The 11,435-nt window shown below is 47.0% G+C and overlaps 1 protein-coding gene across 1 annotated transcript in view; it reads right to left on the reverse strand.

The window, feature by feature from the left end:
• GDPD2 (glycerophosphodiester phosphodiesterase domain containing 2) overlaps window positions 1-9,955 on the reverse strand; it is a 93,363-nt gene extending 83,408 nt beyond the window's left edge. The window contains exon 1 of the mRNA XM_044268796.1: window positions 9,827-9,955. The gene's annotated coding sequence lies outside the window, so the exon portion shown is untranslated. The remainder of the gene's footprint in view (window positions 1-9,826) is intronic.
• Window positions 9,956-11,435: the final 1,480 nt, after the last annotated feature.

The raw sequence follows: 11,435 nt of genomic DNA on the forward strand, positions 1-11,435 counted from the left end.
ATATCCTGTCCGTGGTCATGGAAGATTTATCAAACTGTATGTAAAGGAAAACTGCCTAAGTTTCCCATAGCAACCAATCAGATTCCACCTTTCATATTTCAGAGCTCCTTTGGAAATGAAAGGTAGAATCTGATTAGGTGAAATCTCCCTCATTGGGGCACATTTACTAAGGCCTAGTTCACACTTCAGTGTTTGGTCAGTGATTTCCATCAGTGATTTGTGAGCCAAAACCAGAAGTGGAGCCTCCACAGACATGAGGTAGACGGGAAAGATCTGCTCCTGTTCTATGTTTAGAGCTGCACCTGGTTTTGGCTCACAAATCACTGATGGAAATCACTGACTAAACACTGAAGTGTGAACGAGGCCTAAGTGTTACCGCCTGTTTTCATGAGTAAAAAGCCTGTTTCTGTCTCTTGTTTTTAAAGTCTCATTTACCAACCGGATTTGCACATGTTTTGAAGGTATTTACACCTTTTGCGCCTATTTTGAGTTTAATTTCCATCCTATTTATGTAACATAGGGAATCATTTTCTGTACTGAAATCCACCTAAATTAGGTGTATTTCAGGCGCAGATGGCGGCACTACGGTTGGTTGCACCACTATCTGCGACTTCGCCCCGCTTACGATTGTAGGCACGACGTGGGCGAGACAGTAGGCCCGTCTCTCTCATTTACCATTTTCTACGACTGTTTCAGGCCTAGGAAATGGTCTAAATGTAAGACAACTCGGAAGCGGTCTTACATTTAAAACTGGCGCTGGATGCGCCGAAGTTATGGAGAGGCCAACACCTCTTCATAACTTCGGCGGAACCACCGCCAGCTTAGTGATTTATTAAGACTGACATCGAAAACACTGATCTTAATAAATGTGCCCCATAGTCTGTACGGGTGAAAAAAGACATCTGTCCATCCAGTTCGGCATCCTAGGCCTCGTGCACACGACCGTATGCCCTCCGAGATATACGGTCCGTGAGCGGGCCATATGTCCCGGGCAGCGCTGATCGGGAGCACACAGCATCATAGATTACAATGATGCTGTGGACGTCGGGCCGCCCGCGGGGCTATTGTCCCGCACTCATATGATCATATTTACTCCAAAAAAAGTTGAACTAGAGTAAGTCCTCATGCACACGGCTTGCCCGGCTGTGGCCGCATTGCATCCCGCATACAGCGGGTCCACACGGACACCGGCCGTGTTCCCCCCTCATCACGGATGAGGACACATTCACTTAAATGGGCCCACAATCCGGGAGTGCGGTGCAGAACAGAGGCACGGATCGGAAGCCCACGAAAGCACTATCGAGTGCTTCCATGGGTTTTCTGTCCGTGCCTCTGCACTGCAAAAAAAGTTTGCATACACTGTTATTTTGTGGTGCAGACGGTCGGATGCGGATCAAGTGAATGGGTCTGCGATCTGCATGTGGCAGCCCCACTGTCGGTGCCCGTGCATTGCGGACCACAATTTGCGGTCTGCAGCACAGGCCCGGCCAGCACACGGTCATGTGCATGAGCCCTAAATGTGTTCCAATTTGGACAGTGATTTCTATCAGTTAGGCCTTTTTAACATGAACAATACGGATTGGCTCCGGATGCGTTCAGGGGGCATTCAGTGAAACTCGCACCATCTTGCAAGGAAGTTCAGTCAGTTTTGTCTGTGATTGCGTTCAGTTGCTCGTGAATTTTTTTTTAAGGTTTACAAACATCTCCTAGCAACCATCAATGAAAAACACATTGCGCCCAGACTGCGTTTTTCACTGAAGCCCCATTTACTTCTATGGGGCCAGGACTGCGTGAAAAACGCAGAATATAGAACACGCTGCGATTCTCGCAGAACTGATGCATGAAAGAAAAAACCGCTCATGTACACAGACCCATTGAAAGAAATGGGTCAGGATTCAGTGCGGGTGCTATGTGTTCACTTCACGCATCGCACCCACACGTAAAACTCGCTCGTATGAAAGGGGCCTTATAGGGGCACATTTACTTTACATTGGGGCCTTTTTTTGGAGTAAGACCGATACCGGCCATATGCTCCCCACATTTTACTCTTCCACAGGTTCCACACTGTTACCAATGCCTATTCTTGTCCACAAAAATACAAGTATAGGACACATTCTATTTTTTTGAGGGACCGCGCAATGGTGTCACGGTCATATTGGTGTTTGACCGTGACGCGGTTGCCATGCAGACTGGTTGCCGGTGGCAACGTGTTGTTGGCAGTTTGCATGTGCACTTCCCTTTTAAGGTTTGCCTCCCTGCTGTTTGGTGAGCAAGGGGTTAATATTGTTTCCTGGGTGTGGCTGCGGGCTTGATTTATACCTGTGGCTTGCTGGCTGGGTGTAGTGGTACTACAGCCTTGCTTGGTGTTGGAGCTCTGCTCCTTGCCTGGGTGTTTCTGCCCAGTCCTTGAGGACCACCTTATGTACCCTCCTTGTTCCTTTAGGCTACTTTCACACTAGCGTTCGGCTGTCCGCTTGTGAGCTCCGTTTGAAGGGGCTCACAAGCGGCCCCGAACGCTTCCGTCCAGCCCTAATGCATTCTGAGTGGATGCGGATCCGCTCAGAATGCATCAGTCTGGCGGCGTTCAGCCTCCGCTCCGCTCAGCAGGTGGACACCTGAATGCTGCTTGCAGCGTTCCGGTGTCTGCCTGGCCGTGCGGAGGCGTGCGGATCCGTCCAGACTTACAATGTAAGTCAATGGGGACGGATCCGTTTGAAGATGACACACTATGGCTCAATCTTCAAACGGATCCGTCCACCATTGACTTTCAATGTAAAAGTCTGGACGGATCCGCTCAGGCTACTTTCACACTTAGAAAATTTTTATACAATATAATGCAGACGGATCCGTTCTGAACAGAGCCACCGTCTGCATTATATGAGCGGATCCGTTCAGAACGGATCCGCTCTGAACGCTAGTGTGAAAGTAGCCTTACCCTCACTTGTTGTATGTGTGGTGTGGGTTTATGTTCTGGGTCTGTGAAGCGTTTTGTTGGTTGTTTCATGTCTGGGCTGTTGTTGGTGTTGGTCCCTGCTACGGTGTCCTATTTGGTGTGTGGGCAGTCGTGGTGGCTGCGGCAGGTAAGTGTGTTTCTGGTGTTCTTACCTGCCGACTCTGTTGCTGCATATGGTCTTTTCCGTTCCCTGCATCTAGGCCATTTGCGACTCCTACGTATCTTGGAAGAACAGGTCACCTCTCCCCTGCTCCTATGTGAGGGATTATCAGGGCGACTCTGGGCCAAAGGTATCCTGGTATGAGCCGTCCTACCATCAAGGTCCGCTCATACGGTGAGGATTAGGGAGGCTTTAGGAGGTGACCTGCTCCCTGATTCCGGTGTTCTGGCCTAGCTGCTTCCCCTTTATCCCTTTTACATTGTACTCCCCACCGTGACAAATGGTCAGGATGTAAACAGTACAAAGTGTGCTTTCTGCATTTTTTTATTTTTTGGTCCTGTTGAAATGACTGGGTCCACATCTGATCCGCAAAAAAATACAGATCCCATGCGGACCAAAACTAAGGTCATGTGCATGAGGCCTAAGTTGGATGTGTTTTTAATGTGGCATACAAGTTGTATCTTAAAGTCCATTTATGCATATATTCTACCAATGAAATGTAAGGTTATATTCACAAAGCCGGATATGATCATACACCGCCGGATCCCCATTCACTGAAACCGGATCCGTCCACTTTCCGTCATATGCCAGCTTTCGGACGAAAAATGCTGTGTGTGTGTGTGTGTGTGTGTGTGTGTATATATATATATAATATAATATATATATATTTTTTTTTTTTGTCCGTCCGAAATGTGAACGCGGTTTTAGCATTTTTGATTATTTTCAGCCTTGGAACAGTAAGAAATAAGAAGCTGGATGGCTTATAAAATATATATATATATATATATAATTTTTTTGGCACTTTAGGCCTCATGTACGCAGCTGTTCCGTGCATTGGGGACCACAATTTGCAGTCCCCAATGCCCGGGCAACATCCATGCGGCAGCTGGGACAGATCGAGACCCATTCAACTTGAATGGGTCTGTGATCTGTCCGCACCCTAATGCTGGGTTCACACCTGAGCGTTTTACAGCGCGTTCCTACGCGCTGTAAAACGCACAACAGGCAAGAACCAATGATTCCCAATGGGAAGGGTTCACACCTGGGCGTTTTACAGCGCGTACGATCGCGCTGTAAAACGCCCGACGCTCAAACAAGTACAGGAGCTTTTTTTGGCGCGTTTGACGCGCGTTTGGGCCATAGACTCTTTGGACAACACTGCTGTCAATCACCCAAACGCGCGTCCACTATTAAAAAAACGCGCATAAAACGCGCATAGAAACGCGCGTTTGAGAAACGCCTAGGTGTGAACCCAGCGTTATACAATTGAACATGTTTTTTTTTTTTTTGCGTTGGGGAAGCACGGACAGAAGCACTTGCTTCAGTTCCGCACCGCATCTCCAGGATTGCGGACCCATTCAAGTCAATAGGTCAATGCAGGGTGCACACTGCCGGTGCCCATGTATTGTGGGCCACAATACGGCCGGGCAAGGGCCATGTGCATAAGGCCTTAAATTGGCGAAGTTCACAGTGTGGCATATTACTGGGCTTGATTTTTGCGGGGCATTTTGAATAAGGCTCTTTATTATATGGGTTGCAGCAAACACAGTGTGACATCGTATGTTCGCGTGTGTGTTTTTTTTTTACCACCTTTATAAAATAAAACCACTTTTTTTAAAATAAACTAGTGCATTGCTTTAAGGCTACTTTCACACTAGCGTTCGGGGCTCCGCTTGTGAGTTCCGTTTGAAGGCTCTCACAAGCGGCCCCGAACGGATCCGTACGGCCCCAATGCATTCTGAGTGGATGCGGATCCGCTCAGAATGCATCAGTCTGGCACCGTTTGGCCCCGCTCCGCTCAGCAGGCGGACACCTGAACGCTGCTTGCAGCGTTTTCGTGTCCGCCTGGCCGTGCGGAGCCAAACGGATCCGTCCAGACTTACAATGCAAGTCAATGGGGACGGATCCGTTTGACGTTGACACAATATGGTGCAATTTCAAACGGATCCGTCCCCCATTGACTTTCAATGCAAAGTCAGGAGTCCCCATCAGATCGGAGTTTTCTCTGATCCGATGGTATATTTTAACTTGAAGCGTCCCCATCACCATGGGAACGCCTCTATGTTAGAATATACCATCGGATTTGAGTTACATAGTAAACCTCAGATCCGACAGTATATTCTAACACAGAGGCGTTCCCATGGTGATGGGGACGCTTCATGTTAGAATATACTGAGAACTGTGTACAGACCCCCCCCCCCTCCTCCTGTAATTAACTTATTGGTGGCCAGTGCGGGCCCCCCTCCCTCCCCAGTATTAAATATTACCAGTGCGGCGGCCTCCCCCTCCCTCCCTCCCCAGTATTAAATATGACCAGTGCGGCCTCCCCCTCCCTCCCCAGTATTAAATATTACCAGTGCGGCGGCCTCCCCCTCCCTCCCTCCCCAGTATTAAATATGACCAGTGCGGCCTCCCCCTCCCTCCCTCCCCACGTCCCCAGTATTAAATATTACCAGTGCGGCCCCCTCCCTCTATATTTATTGGTGGCCGGGCCAGTGCGGATACAAGCATTATACTTACCTGAAGAGCTGCGATGTCTGACCGGCCGGGCGCTCCTCCTACTGGTAAGTGACAGGTCTGTGCTATAGGCAATGCGCCGCACAGACCTTTCACTTACCGGTAGGAGGAGCTCCCGGCCGGTCAGACATCGCAGCTCTTCAGGTAAGTATAATGCTTGTATTTATTGCCAAGTAACCATGGCAGCCAAGACTGCAATAGCGTCTTGGTTGCCATGGTAACCGATCGGAGCCCCAGCGATTTAAACTGGGACTCCGATCGGTACTCTCCGCTGCCACCAATGATGGGGGGGGGGGATTTTAATTAGGGGGGGAGAGGGGAGGCCGCACTGCTCACAATACTTGGAATCCGCACTGGCCCGGCCACCAATAAATATAGAGGGAGGGGGCCGCACTGGTCATATTTAATACTGGGGAGGGAGGGAGGGGGAGGCCGCACTGGTCATATTTAATACTGGGGAGGGAGGGGGGGCCGCACTGGCCACCAATAAGTTAAATACAGGAGGGGGGGGGGGTCTGCCCCCTGCTGCCTGGCAGCATCTGCCAGGCAGCAGGGGGCAGTCGTGTACACAGTTCTCAGTATATTCTAACATGAAGCGTCCCCATCACCATGGGAACGCTTCTGTGTTTAGAATATACTGTCGGATCTGAGTTTTCCGAAGTGAAAAATCAGATCTGAAATAAACAGTTATGCAAACGGATCCGTTCTGAACGGATGCAAGCGTTTGCATTATAGGAGCGGATCCGTCTGTGCAGACACCAGACGGATCCGCTCCTAACGCAAGTGTGAAAGTAGCCTTATAATGCACTGGTATACCTTGTATTCCAAAAATAAAAAGTTAATAAAATACATATACAAATAAACAATAAAAAATATAACAGGATTGCCACATCTGAAAATGTCTTAAAGGGAACCTGTCATCACCTTTATGCTGCCCATACTAACAGCAGTATAAAGTACAGACAGGCGAGGTGATTTCAGCGGTCTGTCATTTATAAGTTAAAAGTAAGTGGTTGCCGAGAACCAGCTTCATAATCATTGCAGACTGGACCTGGAAAAGAGTCAAATCCACCTAAGAAGAGTCCTGGTTACTCATGAATTCCTGCTCTCCTGCTGACTGACCGGCTTCTACCTAGTTTTCTCCCTTTCTGTCTAGGAGAGAACTGCCAATCAGCAGGTGGGCAGGAGAGCAGGAGATCATGAAAAACCAGGACTCTTCTCAGGTAGATTTGACTCTTTTCCAGGCCTGGGCTGCAATGATTGATGCTGGTTCTCGGCAACCACTTACCTTTAACTGATGTATGACACACCGCTGACATCAGCATTTCTGTCACTACGTTATACTGCCCTCATTACGGTCAGCATAAAGTTGATTAATTAGTATTAAAATATGAAAATATTTTTCCTGTGTTCTGAATGCTGCAACGTAAAAAAATTTACTGTGCCAAGGTGTAGTCACCTTGACCCCTCAAAATATCGAGAGAAAAAAAGTGACCATAAAGTTGGAAGTAACCCAAAAAGGTAGCCATAACAAGAACAGCCCCCCCCCCCCCCCCCAAAAAAAAAAGGCTCTAACACAGCTCTATAGATTATGGATGTCAGAATATGGCAAAGAAATTTTTTACTTCTTCAAAGGTTTTTATTCTTTTACAGTAATAAAAAGTACATAAATTTTGTACTGCAGTAATCATAATGACCAGAGGAATACGGTTGTTGTGTCATTTTTAGTGCACAGCAAATGCCATAAAAACTAAATCTAAAAAACTATGGCAGAAGTTTTTTTTTTTCTTGTTTTTTTTTTTCTTGTTTTTTTTTGTACAACCCACAAACAATTTTTGCCTACCTTCCAATACAAGATATGGTTAATTAAATGGTGCTATTTAGAAATACAACCTGCCCCACAAATGTAAGCCCTCATATGTCTATATGAATTGAAGCTCTTGGAAGATGGGGAGGAAGAATAAGATCAGAAAAACAAAAATTGACCTTGTATTTGAACCTCTTCAGAGCCTTGGAATTTTCCTTTCTTGCATCCTCATTTTTTACTCTGCCTTGCCGAAGCCATAACGTTTTTATTTTTCTGTGCACATAGATGCATGAGGGCTTGTTTTTAGCAGGAAAAGTTGTACTTTCTAATGGCACCATTTGATATTACATACAATATAGTAGGTAGCTGGGAAAAAAAATCTAAATGAGGTGGCATTGTAAAAAAATGCAATGCCTAGTAGTGTCCGTGGTATATGGAGGATACACAGAGAGCAAAACACAGACCAAACACTGATTCTTCATGGACCACTAACCAACAGCAGTACAGATGATTCAATTAACAGCAGCAGTGTGAATAGGAACTTTTATTCTACCAGGCATCATTCCCACCCACTCCCCACAGGTGGGCACTAATGCTGAATTGCTGCCTGCTCTGTACAGTGAATGATTTCACAAACCTCTCCCATCTGAGTGGCAGCTGAATCATCCAACCAGGAGACCAATGCTCTCACTTAGAGGGGAAGGACTTATTAGCAGCTCAATGGGCCTTCTGGGCACTTGAAGAAGCATAACCTGGCAGAATAAAAGTTCATACTCAGATTACTTCTAATAATAAAGGCACGCAGAAATTCGAAGTGGACCTGCCACATGTGGCCATACCCTCAAATTTCTTTTTACAGCAAATGAAACTATTTAGCATTACACCCTTCTCACAAGCACAGGTTAGTACATCCTATACGTGAAACCAGACACTTAACCCGTGAGTACATCCTACACGTGAACTCCAGGTCTGTACATCCTACCAGCAAACCATGGTCAGTCCATGCCGCACGTGAGCCAGGGTCAACATGTGTTACATGTGAACCAGTACACCCTATGCATGAACAGCAAGTAAGTACATCCAACCTGAGAATCCCAGGTGAGTAAATTCTACCAACAAACCCCAGATAAGTACATCCTATAAGCAAGCCAGGGTCAATACATCCAACCTGTGAACCCCCAAGTTCAGTACATCCAACCTGTGAACCCCCAAGTTCAGTACATCCAACCTGTGAACCCCCAAGTTCAGTACATCCAACCTGTGAACTCCCAAGTTCAGTACATCCAACCTGTGAACCCCCAAGTTCAGTACATCCTACCAACAAACCCCAGATAAGTATATCCTATAAGCAAGCCAGGGTCAATACATCCTACATGTGAACCAGCATCAGTACATCCAACCTGTGGACCCCAAGTTCAGTACATCCAACCTGTGAACCCCAAGTTCAGTACATCCAACCTGTGAACCCCAAGTTCAGTACATCCAACCTGTGAACCCCAAGTTCAGTACATCCAACCTGTGAACCCCAAGTTCAGTACATCCAACCTGTGAACCCCAAGTTCAGTACATCCAACTTGTGAACCCCAGGTGAGTAAATCCTACCAACAAACCCCAGATAAGTACATCCTATAAGCAAGCCAGGGTCAATACATCCTACATGTGAACCAGCATCAGAACATCCAACCTGTGAAACCCCAAGTTCAGAACATCCAACCTGTGAAAGACCAAGTTCAGTACATCCAACCTGTGAACCCCAAGTTCAGTACATCCAACCTGTGAACCCCAAGTTCAGTACATCCAACCTGTGAACCCCAAGTTCAGTACATCCAACTTGTGAACCCCAGGTGAGTAAATCCTACCAACAAACCCCAGATAAGTACATCCTATAAGCAAGCCAGGGTCAATACATCCTACATGTGAACCAGCATCAGAACATCCAACCTGTGAAACCCCAAGTTCAGAACATCCAACCTGTGAAAGACCAAGTTCAGTACATCCAACCTGTGAACCCCAAGTTCAGTACATCCAACCTGTGAACCCCAAGTTCAGTACATCCAACCTGTGAAATCCCAAGTTCAGTACATCCTACCACTGGTCAGTACATCTTAATCTTGACCATGGGTTTATCCTACACGTCTTGATCCTACCCTTGACCCGAAGGGAGAACATCCTGCATATGAATCCCAGGTCAGTACATCCTAAATGCGAACCCCAGGTCAGTACATCCTGGAAAAGCCGCTTTTGCCCTCTGTTTGTGCCCCATGCGATGTGAGTCCCAGAGCTCCAGAGCATTATGGCTTCTAGTAGAGCTCGAGTTCATCCATTGTTAGCCGTGCTCTGGAGGAGCACATCATGTCCTCCCTCATCCACAGGAAAGCCGCACATGTACCTGCAGACAGCCTGCTCGCATAAGCCCAGTGTCATAGAGTCCACGTGTAGTGCCTTGTGTCCTCATCCCTCATGGTCACCTGCCTGTTCCTCATCTCCTTCTTTCACTTTGTTTGCAGTCTCTTACTTCTTACTTCTTCTCATCAATGCATTGACCGACATCCCACATGTACAATATTGACACCTAGTGGCGGAGACGAGTATAACAGCACGGTTAATCAGAACCTTGCAAAACTTCGTGATATTATTGTCCTGCTTAGTCATCATCAATTAAGCAATTCATGAAATTTAGCAGAAGTCACTGAAGACAAGGAATTCGTAACGAATAAGCCTGCTTTCCTGGATGTGATGTTAGAGGTATTATGCAAGAAAACTTAGATTGGTGCGTATTATGGAATGGTATAAATAATCTAATGGTACAGCCTATAAGGCCTGATGCACACGGCCGTTGTGCATCCGTTCCGTGCTTTGGGGAACGCAGCTTAAATGGGTCCATGATCCCTCTGCACCGCAAAAAAAATAGAACATGTGGAGGCACGGAGAGAAACCCCACGGAAGCACTCTGTAGTGATGCGGGGAGCAACGGCCGATGCCCACATATTGCGGACTCGCTGTTTGCAAGCCACAATACAGACACGAATGGGCAATGGCCGTGTGTATGAGCTCGAAGGCCTTATTCACACGCCAGTGTTTTGGTCAGCGATTTCCATCAGTGATTGTGATCCAAAACCAGGATTGGAGCCTCCACAGAGATAAGGTATAAGGGAAAGATATGCACCTGATCTGTGTTTAGAGCCGCATATGATTTTGGCTCAAAATTAGTGATGGAAATCATTGACCAAAACACAGACATGTGAATGAGGCTTTATTCCCACATCCGCGTGCAGTGTCGGACTGGGGTACCTAGGGCCCACCAGAAAAACTTATTTTGGGGGCCCACCATACAAATAGATTCAAATATAAAAAATAATCTAACACGTTTTTTATATGAACATAGGCTGGTTGAGGTGCTGTACATTGATTAAATGTATGTGTTATGTGCCACTTGTGCAGAGGGTGGGATACTAGGGGCCCACTTTACCCAGGGGCCCACCGGGGGATTCCCCTGTACCCCTCTGGGCCAGTCCGAGCCTGTCCACGTCCATGGTGAAATTCGTGACAAGATGGTCAGTGATTCATTCGTAAGGATTCCCATGAAGAATCTGTGTTGGATTTCTGCTCTCCATGTGTAATCTATGTTCCACGGACACTGCACGGCCATATACACGCGAGCATGTGCATTTCAGTGCACAAATTGTATTGTGCATTGCACCACATACGTTTTATCTCAATAAGGACTGAACTTGTTTCCATAACCGTATCAGGGCTTGTTTTTTGCAGGACAAGTTGGGCCCCTTGCAGACGAGTGTGTCCGGATTAGGTCTGAACGCGCTGCGTCTGCGATCAGTAAAACTGAGCGAGTTCGCAGGCAAAGTCATTCAGTTTTGCCTGCGTTCGCGTTCAGTTTTTATTGCGCGGGTGCAATGCGTTTTGCACATGCGTGATAAAAAACTGAATGTGGTACCCAGACCCGAACCCGGACATCTTCACTGAAGTTCGGGTTCGGTGTT

The sequence above is a fragment of the Bufo gargarizans genome, chromosome 9 (genome assembly GCF_014858855.1).
Source record: "Bufo gargarizans isolate SCDJY-AF-19 chromosome 9, ASM1485885v1, whole genome shotgun sequence".
NCBI classification, from domain to species: Eukaryota; Metazoa; Chordata; class Amphibia; order Anura; family Bufonidae; genus Bufo; species Bufo gargarizans.